This window comes from Oncorhynchus kisutch, linkage group LG2, assembly GCF_002021735.2.
Source record: "Oncorhynchus kisutch isolate 150728-3 linkage group LG2, Okis_V2, whole genome shotgun sequence".
Lineage (NCBI taxonomy): Eukaryota > Metazoa > Chordata > Actinopteri > Salmoniformes > Salmonidae > Oncorhynchus > Oncorhynchus kisutch.
Window position 1 is genome coordinate 11,466,359 of NC_034175.2, and position 11,800 is coordinate 11,478,158.

The following is an 11,800-nucleotide window of genomic DNA, read 5'->3' on the forward strand; positions in this document are numbered from 1 at the left end:
GAGCTAGGCACTGCAGGGCCTGGATTCACCTCTACATCACCAGATAACAGAGGAGGAGTAGGATAAGGGTATGGCTAAAAGCTATGAGACTTGGTCTTTTAGGATGTCCTGAACATAGTAAAAAGGAGGTTTCTGGGGGCAATAAAATAGCTTCAAGGTATAATGTACAGAACAAGGTATGGTTGGATGTGAACACAGTGGAGGTAAACCTAGGCATTGAGTGATGATGAGAGAGATGTTGTCTCTAGAAACATCATTGAAACCAGGTGATGTCATCACATGTGTGGGTGGTGGAACTGAAAGGTTGGATAAGGTATAATGAGCAGGGCTAGAGGCTCTACAGTGAAATAAGCCAATAAACACTAACCAGAACAGCAATGGACAAGGTATATTGACATTAAGGAAAGGCATGCTTAGCCGAGTGATCATAAGGGTCTAGTGAGTAGCCAGGTTGGTTGAGGTCACGGCGATTCAGACAGCTAGCTGGGCCATCTGTAGCAAGCTGGCGGAGGATGGAGGTTTGTTTTTAGCCACCTCGTGCGTTTCCGTCGGTAGATTAGTGGGGTTCCGTGTGGTAGAGGGGACCAATCCAATTGGCAAAATAGATATAGTTATAGTGACCCAAGAAAATTGTCCGATAGACCTATTCAGATAGCAGCCAGTAAGACAGCTATTAGCGGGCCGCAGATGGGCGTTCAGGTAACGTCGTGACGGAGGGGACAGTTGGATAACTCCCTCAGGCAGATAACGTCGGTAGTCCAGTCGTGAAGGCCCGGTGGGGCTCCGCATCGGCAGTAAAACGGGTCCGGATAGGTGATTGTAGCCCAGGAGTGGCTGATGGAACTCTTCAGCCGTCTAGCTCCGGAATAACTGATATTTGCTCTGGGATCGAAGTAAGCCAATAGTCACTTGGATAGCAGCTAGATAGCTGCAAGATCCAGGTGTAAATGTCCAGCGCTTGCGGTAGAAATCCGCGGATATGGATAGAAAATACTGTAGGTCCGGTATGCTCTGGTCTGAGTCGCGTTGTAGAAAACTGCCGATAGCTTTTCGAGCTAAAGGATAGCTAATGACCACCAACCGTGGTCAGCAGAATACTAACGTTAGCCAGTAAACTGGTTAGCTTCTGGCTAGCTTCTGGCTGATTAGATGTTCAGGAGTCTTATGGCTTGGGGGTGGAAGCTGTTTAGAAGCCTCTTTGACCTAAACTTGGCGCTCCAGTAACGCTTGCCGTGTGGTAACAGAGAGAACAGTCTATGACTAGGGTGGCTGGAGTTTTTGACAATATTTAAGGCCTTCCTCTGACATTGCCTGGTATAGAGGTCTTGTATGGCAGGAAGCTTGGCCTCAGTGATGTACTGGGCCATTCGCACTACCTTCAGCAGTGCCTTGCGGTTGGAGGCCGAGCAGTTGCCATACCAGGCAGTGATGCAACCCATCAGGATGCTCTCGATGGTGCAGCTGTAGAACCTTTTGAGGATCTGAGGACTCATGCCAGATCTTTTCAGTCTCCTGAGGGGGAATAGGTTTTGTCGTGCCCTCTTCACGACTGTCTTGGTGTGCTTGGACCATGTTAATTTGTTGGTGATGTGGACGCCAAGGAACTTGAAGCTCTCAGCCTGCTCCACTACAGCTCCATCGATGAGAATGGGGGCGTGCTTGGTCCTACTTTTCCTGTAGTCCACAATCATCTCCTTTTCCTTGATTACATTGAGGAAGAGGTTGTTGCACCACACGGTCAGGTCTCTGACCTCCTCCCTATAGGCTGTCTCATGTTGTCGGTGATCAGGCCTAACATGTGTCATTAGCAAACGTCATAATGTTTTTTGAGTCGTGCCTGGCCGTGCAGTCATGAGTGAACAGGGAGTACAGGAGGGGACTGAGCACGCACCCCTAAGGGGCTCTGTGTTGAGGATCAACGTGGCCGATGTGTTGTAACCTACCCTTACCACCTGGGGGTGGCCCGTCCAGGATCCAGTTACAGAGGGAGGTGTCAACGAATAGCATTCTCACATAGGTGTTCCTTTTGTCCAGGTGGGAAATGGCATTGCGGAGTGCAATAGAGAGAGCATCATCTGTGGATCTGTTGGGGCGGTATGCAAATTGGAGTGGGTCTAGTGTTTCTGGGATAATGGTGTTCATGTGAGCCATGACCAGCCTTTCAAAGCACTTCATTGCTACAGACGTGAGTGCTACCGGCCAGTAGTCATTTAGACAGGTTACCTTAGTGTTCTTGGGCACAGGGGCTACGCTACGGTGATCTGCTTGAAACATGTTTGTATTACAGACAGGGAGAGGTTGAAAATGTCAGTGAAGACACTTGCCAGTTGGTCAGTGCATGCTGTCCCTGCGGCCTTGCGAATGTTGGCCTGTTTAAAGGTCTTACATCGGCTGCGGAGCGTGTGTCACACAGTCGTCCGGAACAGCTGATGCTCTCATGCATGTTTCAGTGTTACTTGCCTCGAAGCGAGCATAGAAGTGATTTAGCTCATCTGATATGCTCGTGTCACTGGGCAGCTCTTTGTAAGCCCTGCCACATCCGACGAGCGTCGGAGCCGGTGTAGTTCGATTCGATCTTAGTCCTATATTGACGCTTTGCCTGTTTGATGGTTCGTCGGAGGGCATAGCAGGACTTATTATACGCTTCCGGGTTAGAGTTCCACTCCTTGAAAGTGGCAGCTCTACCCTTTTAGCTCAGTGCGGATGTTGTACCAACAAAAAAAACTATTTCTGCGCAAAGACAAATACAATATACTGTGCTGAAGTGCTGACATCATTCTCTGCATGCCAGCTCCAAATTACCCAGCATTCTTTCCTCTCTTACAAACTGGTGTGTTATTCTATTATGTAAATGTTGCAATGTGATCCTTACCTGCTACCCCTGCCATCAGCATTTACATTATGACTGGACTTGCAATGGCAGCCAGACAGAGAGCATTATTTTTGTGTTGTGCTCCCTATGATGTGGGCCCTGACACAGCAATGAAAGAATAGAATGTGTCTAGTGGTAACAACATTCTGTAGGCTATTCATTTGTACACTGAACTGCTACAGTGTGAATGAATAGAATACATTCTATGTCTCTGTTGTGTCTTGTTGTTGATGTTGATGTTTTCCCTAAATATCATGTTAATACTATGAGTAGAATGTGATTTTTGAAAACATTGCTGTGTGTTTTTGCTACGTTTGTAAAAATGATCTACTGATTAAAAATGGATCGTAACAGTACATTTTCTCCCAGGTCAGAATCTCAAATAATCAATCAAGAAAGTTCTGGGGGGGTCTGGGGGAATATAAATTGTATTTATTTCCCAGAGCATAATATTTAATGGTGTTTACCATTTCACAGGGCCTATCTGACATTCACATTTTTCTTTCCTCAACAGAAACAAAGCAAACCCTGCATGAAGAAATAACTACTTACATTTCAAATGTTCAAATGAAGGGTGGTGGTGGGTACATTAGAGGCTCCTGTCTGCTAATGTCCTACAGAGCCGAGAAAGAGAGAGAGGAGAGAGGGGAGGAGCACTGCGAGAGAAGGAGAGAGGAGCAAAGAGAGAGAGGGGAGGAGCACTGCGAGAGAAGGAGAGAGGAGCAAAGAGAGAGAGAGGAGCAAAGAGAGAGAGGGGAGCGGGGCGAGAGAGAGGAGCAGAGAGAGAGAGAGGAGCAGAGAGAGAGAGAGGAGCAGAGAGAGAGAGGAGCAGAGAGAGAGAGGAGCAGAGAGAGAGAGAGAGAGGGGGGGGGGCAGGGCAAGAGAGATGGATAGAGGAGCAGAGAGAGGTGCAGAGCGAGAGAGAGAAGAGCAGAGAGATAGAGAGTGCAAGAGAGAGAGAGACACTTCCCGCTCCAAACAGAAACAATAAGAAACCCTCTTGCTGTCTGATGTGGCTGAGCAGGGTCATTTGTTTGTGTCGTAATGGCACTGAACACTGTGCTAATGCGCTTCCAGTACGCCTGGTACCAGCTTTTCCCCTCCCCAGCCCTGGATATGAAACCTATCCTAATTATTTACATTGTGAAGTGTGCTCCATGGTGAAGGACTTATGCTGCAGCTCAGCCATGATCAGAAAATCTTAATAACACCTCCCTGAAACGAGTCCAATCTGCCAGATGCTCCCCAACAACTATAGGAGAGAGAGAGAGAGTGAGAGTGACTGTGGAGTGTGTGCATGTTTGACGGTGTGTGTGGAGGGTGTGCATGTTACATGTCACATGCCTCTGCATTTTCCAGCAGTTTGTGTGAAGAGGGGTTGCTCTGCTAATCTTTCTCTCCATGGTGTCTGGTTAGGAGCCTGACAGATGTGTTGACTGCTTGTTCCACAGAATGGTCTCTGAAATAAGTTAAATTATTTGGTTTATTTTTCCTGAGGTGGGATGTTTGCTTCATATACTTTCTAGGTTATCAAATTGGATTCTCGCTTGGAATAGTTGGTCAATCTAACTGGACAATATTTGAAAATGTAAAAAAAATCAATTTTAGATAGAATCTAATATGATGGTGCATGTCGGAATAAAATGTAAGGTGAAATAGAATTCTGTACAGCGCCTGAGATTCTCGTACCCAATACAGATGTGTCAGAACTCTGAGGTAAACTTTTCTGGAAAAGTAATTCAGAATGATAAATACATAGTGAAACAAATATTTCTACTCCAAATATTGAACAGCTCAAAAAGAAGGATTGTATCTTCAGTCAGAATGCAGCAGGAGTCTTAGACACACTTTGTGGCCATTTCACTTAACTGTCTAAGCTGTGCCCCATCTTCAATCTATGAGGGTGAGAGGAGGAGAGAGAAAGAGAGAGAGAATAACACCTTTTGCACTTTAGTGTTGCCCAGCCTTTTGAGACGACTAGATGGTGATTTTCATAGAATGTCATTATTAGACCTAGCATCAGGCATCGTGGCTGGAATAGGATTCTGGGTAATTCCCACTCTCTGACACTCAGTGCTCTTGTCTGAGGAGGGAAGTGTCTGACATTCCATTTAGCAGCACTGCAGACGGGCTACCAGGCAGACACCCCCATCTTCAATCACAGGGGTGCTGCTCTGGGGGTGTGGGGTACAGGAGGGGTGTCCTGGTGGTGTGGGTAAGGGGGTAAGGGGGAGGGCATGGCGTGTGGGATGGGCATGGTGTGCTGCTCTAGTGGTGTGGGGAGGGGATGGGATGGGGAGGCCCCAGCTGGCACTAACAGATGAATCTACAACCAGAGGTCTACTGTTGGTGGTGTCCTGGGATGGGTGGATGTTATATTCATTATCGTAATTGTGTCACTGGTCACAGGTCACTGGACCTATAGCAGAACTTCTTCACAGAACTGCTTATAATAAGGATGGTTTGCAGTTCTATATCCAGGTTAGAGGTCGACCGAATATGATTTTTCAACGCCAATAACAATTATTGGAGGACCAAAAAAAAGCCGATACCAATTAATCGGCCGATTTAAAATTAAAATAAAACAATATTTATTTATTTATTTATTTGTAATAATGACAATTTCAACAATACTGAATGAACACTTTTATTTTAACTTAATATAATGCATCAATCAAATCAATTTAGCCTCAAATTAATAATGAAACATGTTCAATTTGGTTCAAATAATGCAAAAACAAAGTGTTGGAGAAGAAAGTAAAAGTGCAGTATGTGCCATGTAAGAAAGCTAACGGTTAAGTTCCTTGCTCAGAACATGAGAACATATGAAAACTGGTGGTTCCTTTTAACCTCTCTAGGGTAGGGCGCAGCATTCGGAATTTGGGATGAAAAGCATGCCCAAATTACACGGCCTGCTACTCAGGCCCAGAAGATATGATATGCATATAACTGGATAACTAGATTTGGATAGAAAATACTCTAAAGTTTCCAAAACTGTTAAAATAGTGTCTGTGAGTATAACAAAACTGATTTAGATGGTGGAAACCTGAGAAAAATCCATTCAGGAAGTCGTTTTTTTTGTGGTTTTGTAGTTTTCTATTCAATGCCATTACAGTATCCATTGACTTAAGACAACCATTTGCAGTTCCTAATGCCTTCCACTAGATGTCAACAGTCTTTAGAAATCGTTTCAGGCTTGTATTCTTATAAATGAGGGAGTAAGACCAGTCTGAATGAGTGGACCCTAATGTGATGCAGAGTTTTTTCAGGCGCATGTGCATTTCTTTTTCTATTCTTTTATACTTTTATATTGACAACGTTATTGTCCGGTTGAAATATTATAGATAATTTAGGCTAAAAAAACAACCTGAGGATTGAATATAAACATTGTTTGACATGTTTCTATGAACTTTACGTATACAATTTGGATTTTTTTTGTCTGATTATTTTGACTGAGTTTGAGCCTGTGGATTACTGAAGAAATCACGCTAACAAAACGGAGGTTTTTGGATATAAAGAGACTTCATCGAACAAAAGGAACATTTATTGAGTAAATGAATGTCTTCTGATTGCCACCATATGAAGATCAATAAAGGTAAGGGATTAATTTTATCTCTATTTCTGAGTTTTGTAATGCTTCTGCTTGGCTGGTTACTGTTTGTAATAATTTGTCAACTGAGCTATGTTCTGGGCTAGGTATGTTCTGGGCTAGGTATGCTTTTGCCGAAAAGCATTTTACAAATATGACACTGTGGTTGGCTTAACAAGAAGTTCATCTTTAAACCTATGTAAAATATGTTTTGCTTTCTGAATTTTTATAATGAGCATTTCTGTAATTGAATTTGGCGCTCTGCAACCTCACTGGATGTTGGCTAGATGGGACGCTAGCGTCCCACGAACCCTAGAGAGGTTTTTAACATGAGTCGTCAATATTCCCAGGTAAGAAGTTTTAGGTTGAGGTTATTATAGGAATTATAGGACTATTTCTCTCTATACCATTTGTATTTCATATACCTTTTACTTTTGGATGTTTTTATAGGCACTTCAGTATTGCCAGTGTAACAGTATAGCTTCCATCCCTCTCCTCGCTCCTACCTGGGCTCGAACCAGGAACACATCGACAACAGCCACCCTCGAAGCATCGTTACCCATCGCTCCACAAAAGCCGGGGCCCTTGCAGAGCAAGGGGAACAACTACTCCAAGTCTCAGAGCGAGTGACGTTTGAAACGCTATTAGCGCGCACCCCGCTAACATCGATTACACCAGGCTAATCTCGGGAGTTGATAGGCTTGAAGTCATAAACAGCGCAATGCTTGAAGCATTGCGAATAGCTGCTGGCAAACGCAAAAAAGTGCTGTTTGACTGAATGCTTACGAGCCTGCTGCTGCCTACCACTGCTCAGTCAGACTGCTCTATCAAATATCAAATCATAGACTTAATTATAACATAATAACACACAGAAATACGAGCATTAGGTCATTAATATGGTCAAATCCGGAAACTCATTTAGAAAATAAAACGTTTATTCTTTCAGTGAAATACTAAACCGTTCCGCATTTCATCTAACGGGTGGCATCCATAAGTCTAAATATTCCTGTTACATTGCACAACCTTCAATTTTATGTAGTAGTTATGTAAAATTCTGGAAAATTAGTTCGCAACGACCAAGGCGGCCCAAACTGTTGCATATACCCTGACTCTGCGTGCAATGAATGCAAGAGAAGTGACACAATTTCCCTAGTTTAATATTGCCTGCTAACAAAAATTTATTTTAACAAAAAAATATATACTTCTGTGTATTGATTTTAAGAAAGGCATTGATGTTTATGGTTAGGTACATTCGTGCAACGATTATGCTTTTTTTCCGCAAATGCGCTTTTGTTAAATCATCACCCGTTTGGCAAAGTTAGCTGTCTTTGTTAGGAAGAAATAGTCTTCACAGTTCGCAACGTGCGAAGTGACACAATTTCCCTAGTTAAAATAAATTCATCTTAGCAGGCAATATTAACTAAATATGCAGGTTTATAAATTATATAATTGTGTATTGATTTTAAGAAAGGTATTGATGTTTATGGTTAGGTACACATTGGTGCAACGACATTGCTTTTTTCGCGAATGCGCTTGTTAAATCACCCGTTTGGCGGAGTAGGCTATGATTCAATGATAAATTAACAGGCACCGCATTGATTACATGCAAAGCTAGATAAACTAGTAATATCACCAACCATGATGCAATGTAATCGGCCATGGTCGGTGTCCAAAAATGCCGATTACCGATTGTTATGAAAACTTGAAATCGGCCCTAATTAGTCTGCCATTCCGATTAATCGGTCGACCTCTAACACAGGTAACTACCAAAATAAAGGAAACACCAACATAGTGTCTTAATAGGCCGTTGGACCACCACAAGCCATCATAACAGCTTCAATGCACCTTGACATAGATTCTAAAAGTGTCTGGAACTATTGGAGGGATGCGACATCATTCTTCCACTACGTTTTTGATGGTGGTCGGAAAATGCTGTTTCAGGCGCCTCTCTGGAATTTCCCATAAGTGTTCAATTGGGTTGAAATCTGGTGACTGAGACGAACACACACACACACACACACACACACACACACACACACACACACACACACACACACACACACACACACACACACACACCCTTTAAACCCCATCTGCTCCTTTGAGACCCCTCTTTCAAAGTCACTGAGATCTCAAAGTCACTGAGATCTCTTCTAGCCATGGTAGCCAAAATAATGGTAAACTGGGTATTTGTATACATGACCCAAAGCAGGATGAGATGTTAATTGCTAAATTAACTGTGGAACCACACCAGTGTGGAAGCACTTGCTTTCAATATACAGTACTTTGTATCCCACATTTGTGTTTCCTTTATTTTGGCAGTTACAGTACCTGTAGATTGGAACCCTTTTTAGGGCCATATACAGTATGAAGGGAGACATTGAAACCTTCTTGGTTCTAACACCATTTCGCCTGGCATTTCTCCATAGGCCCTACATTTATAGATCTACATACATAGGAAGAGACATGAACATGCCGCACATCAACATGACAGGGTTCTCCTTGGTGAGGAGCTAAACAGTTTGACCTATATGGTGTGGTGAGTCCTCTTATATAACCTCAAACATTCGGCTTGAACACCACATGAATGACATCACTGGATCCTTACTGTGACTTAAACATATGCATAAAATAACTTTCCTGTATCAACACAAGGAGTCTGATTTGTTAGAAATCTCAAGATGAAATATTAAATCAAGTCAAATCCATTTTCATTGTGCTGACAGACAGACTTGTTTTTTCTGCTTGAATGCAGCTTTATTAATGACCACATTGGGGGATTTCTATATCACCCAAAATGCAATTTGTTTGATGCACAACCATGACAAAAAACACTTAGATCTGAGTTTTTTTTTTACATGTTCCTACTGTACATTTTGGCAGATGCAGGTACTGCTGTGTTTTCCTACTTGTCATTGTAATATCAGAGGTAGCACTTAGGAGTGGCGGCGGTGTGATTTAATGAAAATGTACTGTTGAGTGTGTACGTAGTCAGAGCCTCATCGTCCAGACTGCGCCTCAGATAATCAATCCCACAGAGACACAAATGAACGGATTGATTTAAACCTCGGAGCAGCCGGCCAGACCCGACTGCACTGAGAAAATCTATCCATCACCAAACACATAGCTTTCTCAAGCGCATCACAGGTAAGAACCACTCCATCAACTGCGGCGTGGAGAGATCACAGTAGTGAGACTAACTACAAATGAGACTGGACCTCTACTCTGCTACCACTATAGAGCAGAGTCAGCTAGCCAGAAAGTCAGCTGGCCACAGCCTAACCTCTCTCTCTCTCTCTCTCTCTCTCTCTCTCTCTCTTTCTCTCTTTCTCTCTTTCTCTCTCAATTCAAGTCAATTCGCTTTATTGGCATGACGCAACAATGTACATATTGCCAAAGCTTATTTTGGATATTTACAATATAAAAATTAAATAAATAAATAAAAATGAGAATCAAAATTGTCCACAGGACAACAGTAACAACAATAACCAAGTGTCAAAATAACCATACATTGAACAATAACAATAGGCATACAGTAGAGGACATGTTCAGGTTGATTGGTCTGTCAGACACTGTCCCTTAACTTATGGCAGGCAGAAATGTAGTGCGCTGCCAACCCACAGCTCTCTGCATCCTCCCCAAACAGGACGGGTAGCCTATCATCATCAGAGAGGTCTTTGAAACCTTGAATAAGGGTTTCAAATTTGGGGAAATGACACTCTCTAATTGTTTTATATTTTTTACATTTTGTCAGGAAATGCAGCTCCGTCTCAGGTTCTGCTGTGGTGCAGTGGCTGCACAGCCTTTCCTCTACAGGGATCAGTAACCATGGTCAAATATTTAGCCACGGTGTACTGTCAATTTAGGGCCAGATAGCACTGCATTTTGCTTTGTGCTTGTGTTTGTGTTTCCCAATAAGCAATATAGTTTTGTTTTGACTGTGTTGTAATTTGGTTTATCCTGATTGATTGTATGCTCTGGTCCTGAGGCTTCAGTGCATTAGTAGAACAGGTTTGTGAACTCAGCCCCAGGACCAACTGGATGAGGGGACTCTTTTCTTTGCTCAGCTCTTGGCATTGCAGGGCTTGGTAATGGTAATCTTGTTTTGCTAGTGGACCCCACACCTCGCTGCCATAAAGTGCAATTGGTTCAATGACATATTCAATTAGTGTTAGCCAAATTTTAATAGGTATTTCAATTTGAATTAGCTTTTTAATGGCGTAGAATGCCCTGAGTGCTTTCTCTCTCAGCTCAATCACTGCCTCATTAAGGTGTCCAGTTGAGCTTATTTTTAAAACGTAAGTAATTCTAGTGTGTACAGTACTCTATATATTTTGTACCAATTGAGAACTTTGGTCTAATTCCTTGAGATCTGGATCTTCTCTGGAAAATCATAATTTTAGTCTTTTTGGGGTTTTACTGCCAGGGCCCAGGTCTGGCAGTACTGCTCTAGCAGGTCCAGGCTCTGCTGTAGGCCATGTGCTGTGGGTGACAGCAGGCATAGGTCATCTGCGAAGAGTAGGCATTTAACCTCTGAATTGTGGAGACTAAAACCAGGGACCTCTCTCTCTCTCTAACTCTCTCTCTCTCTCTCTCTCTCTCTCTCTCTCTCTCTCTCTCTCTCTCTCTCTCTCTCTCTCTCTCTCTCTCTCTCGTCAGTCAGTCAGTCAGTCACCTGGTCTGAGAAAGATGCCCAGGACACTCTATGGAACTCCCCTCACCGGCCAGTTCTCATGGTAAGATGATCTCTGCATGCATCTCTATGGGGCTGCAACTTCCCTAAGTGAAGTGTGGCTAGTGATCGGTGATATCTTTATATATTGCCTATAGTATAGCTACAACATACAAGCTATCATTGCAAACGTGGTTGCCCTTAGATATTTACATGCTACTTTGTGCATTGGATATTCAGTGTATGTGGGGGCGAAGTCAATTCCAGCTTCTTATTTATTTGAGGTTAAATTTCATAGAGTTTCATGTTACAAACAGTCACACATGAATTGTCACAGTGTATTTTAATCAGAGCAAACAGAATACTACTGCCAAACAAACAGATGTCTGTCGCTCGACCCCCTAGCTATCTCTGTGAAATCACACTGTAAAAGAGGACATTTTAATTAAGTTCAATAACAGTGGTACTTTTTCTGTACATGTTGTTGTATTTCTTTTATATATTGGTAGTTACCGTATTTGATATAATGGAAAATGTACCCACGTTTCCTGACAGCATTCCAATACAACTATTAATTTTGTCTCCATACTAGCGTTTACTGGTAGGACAGTACATATTCAGACCCCTTGGATTTATTGTGTTCCAAAGTGGGATGAACATTTATTTA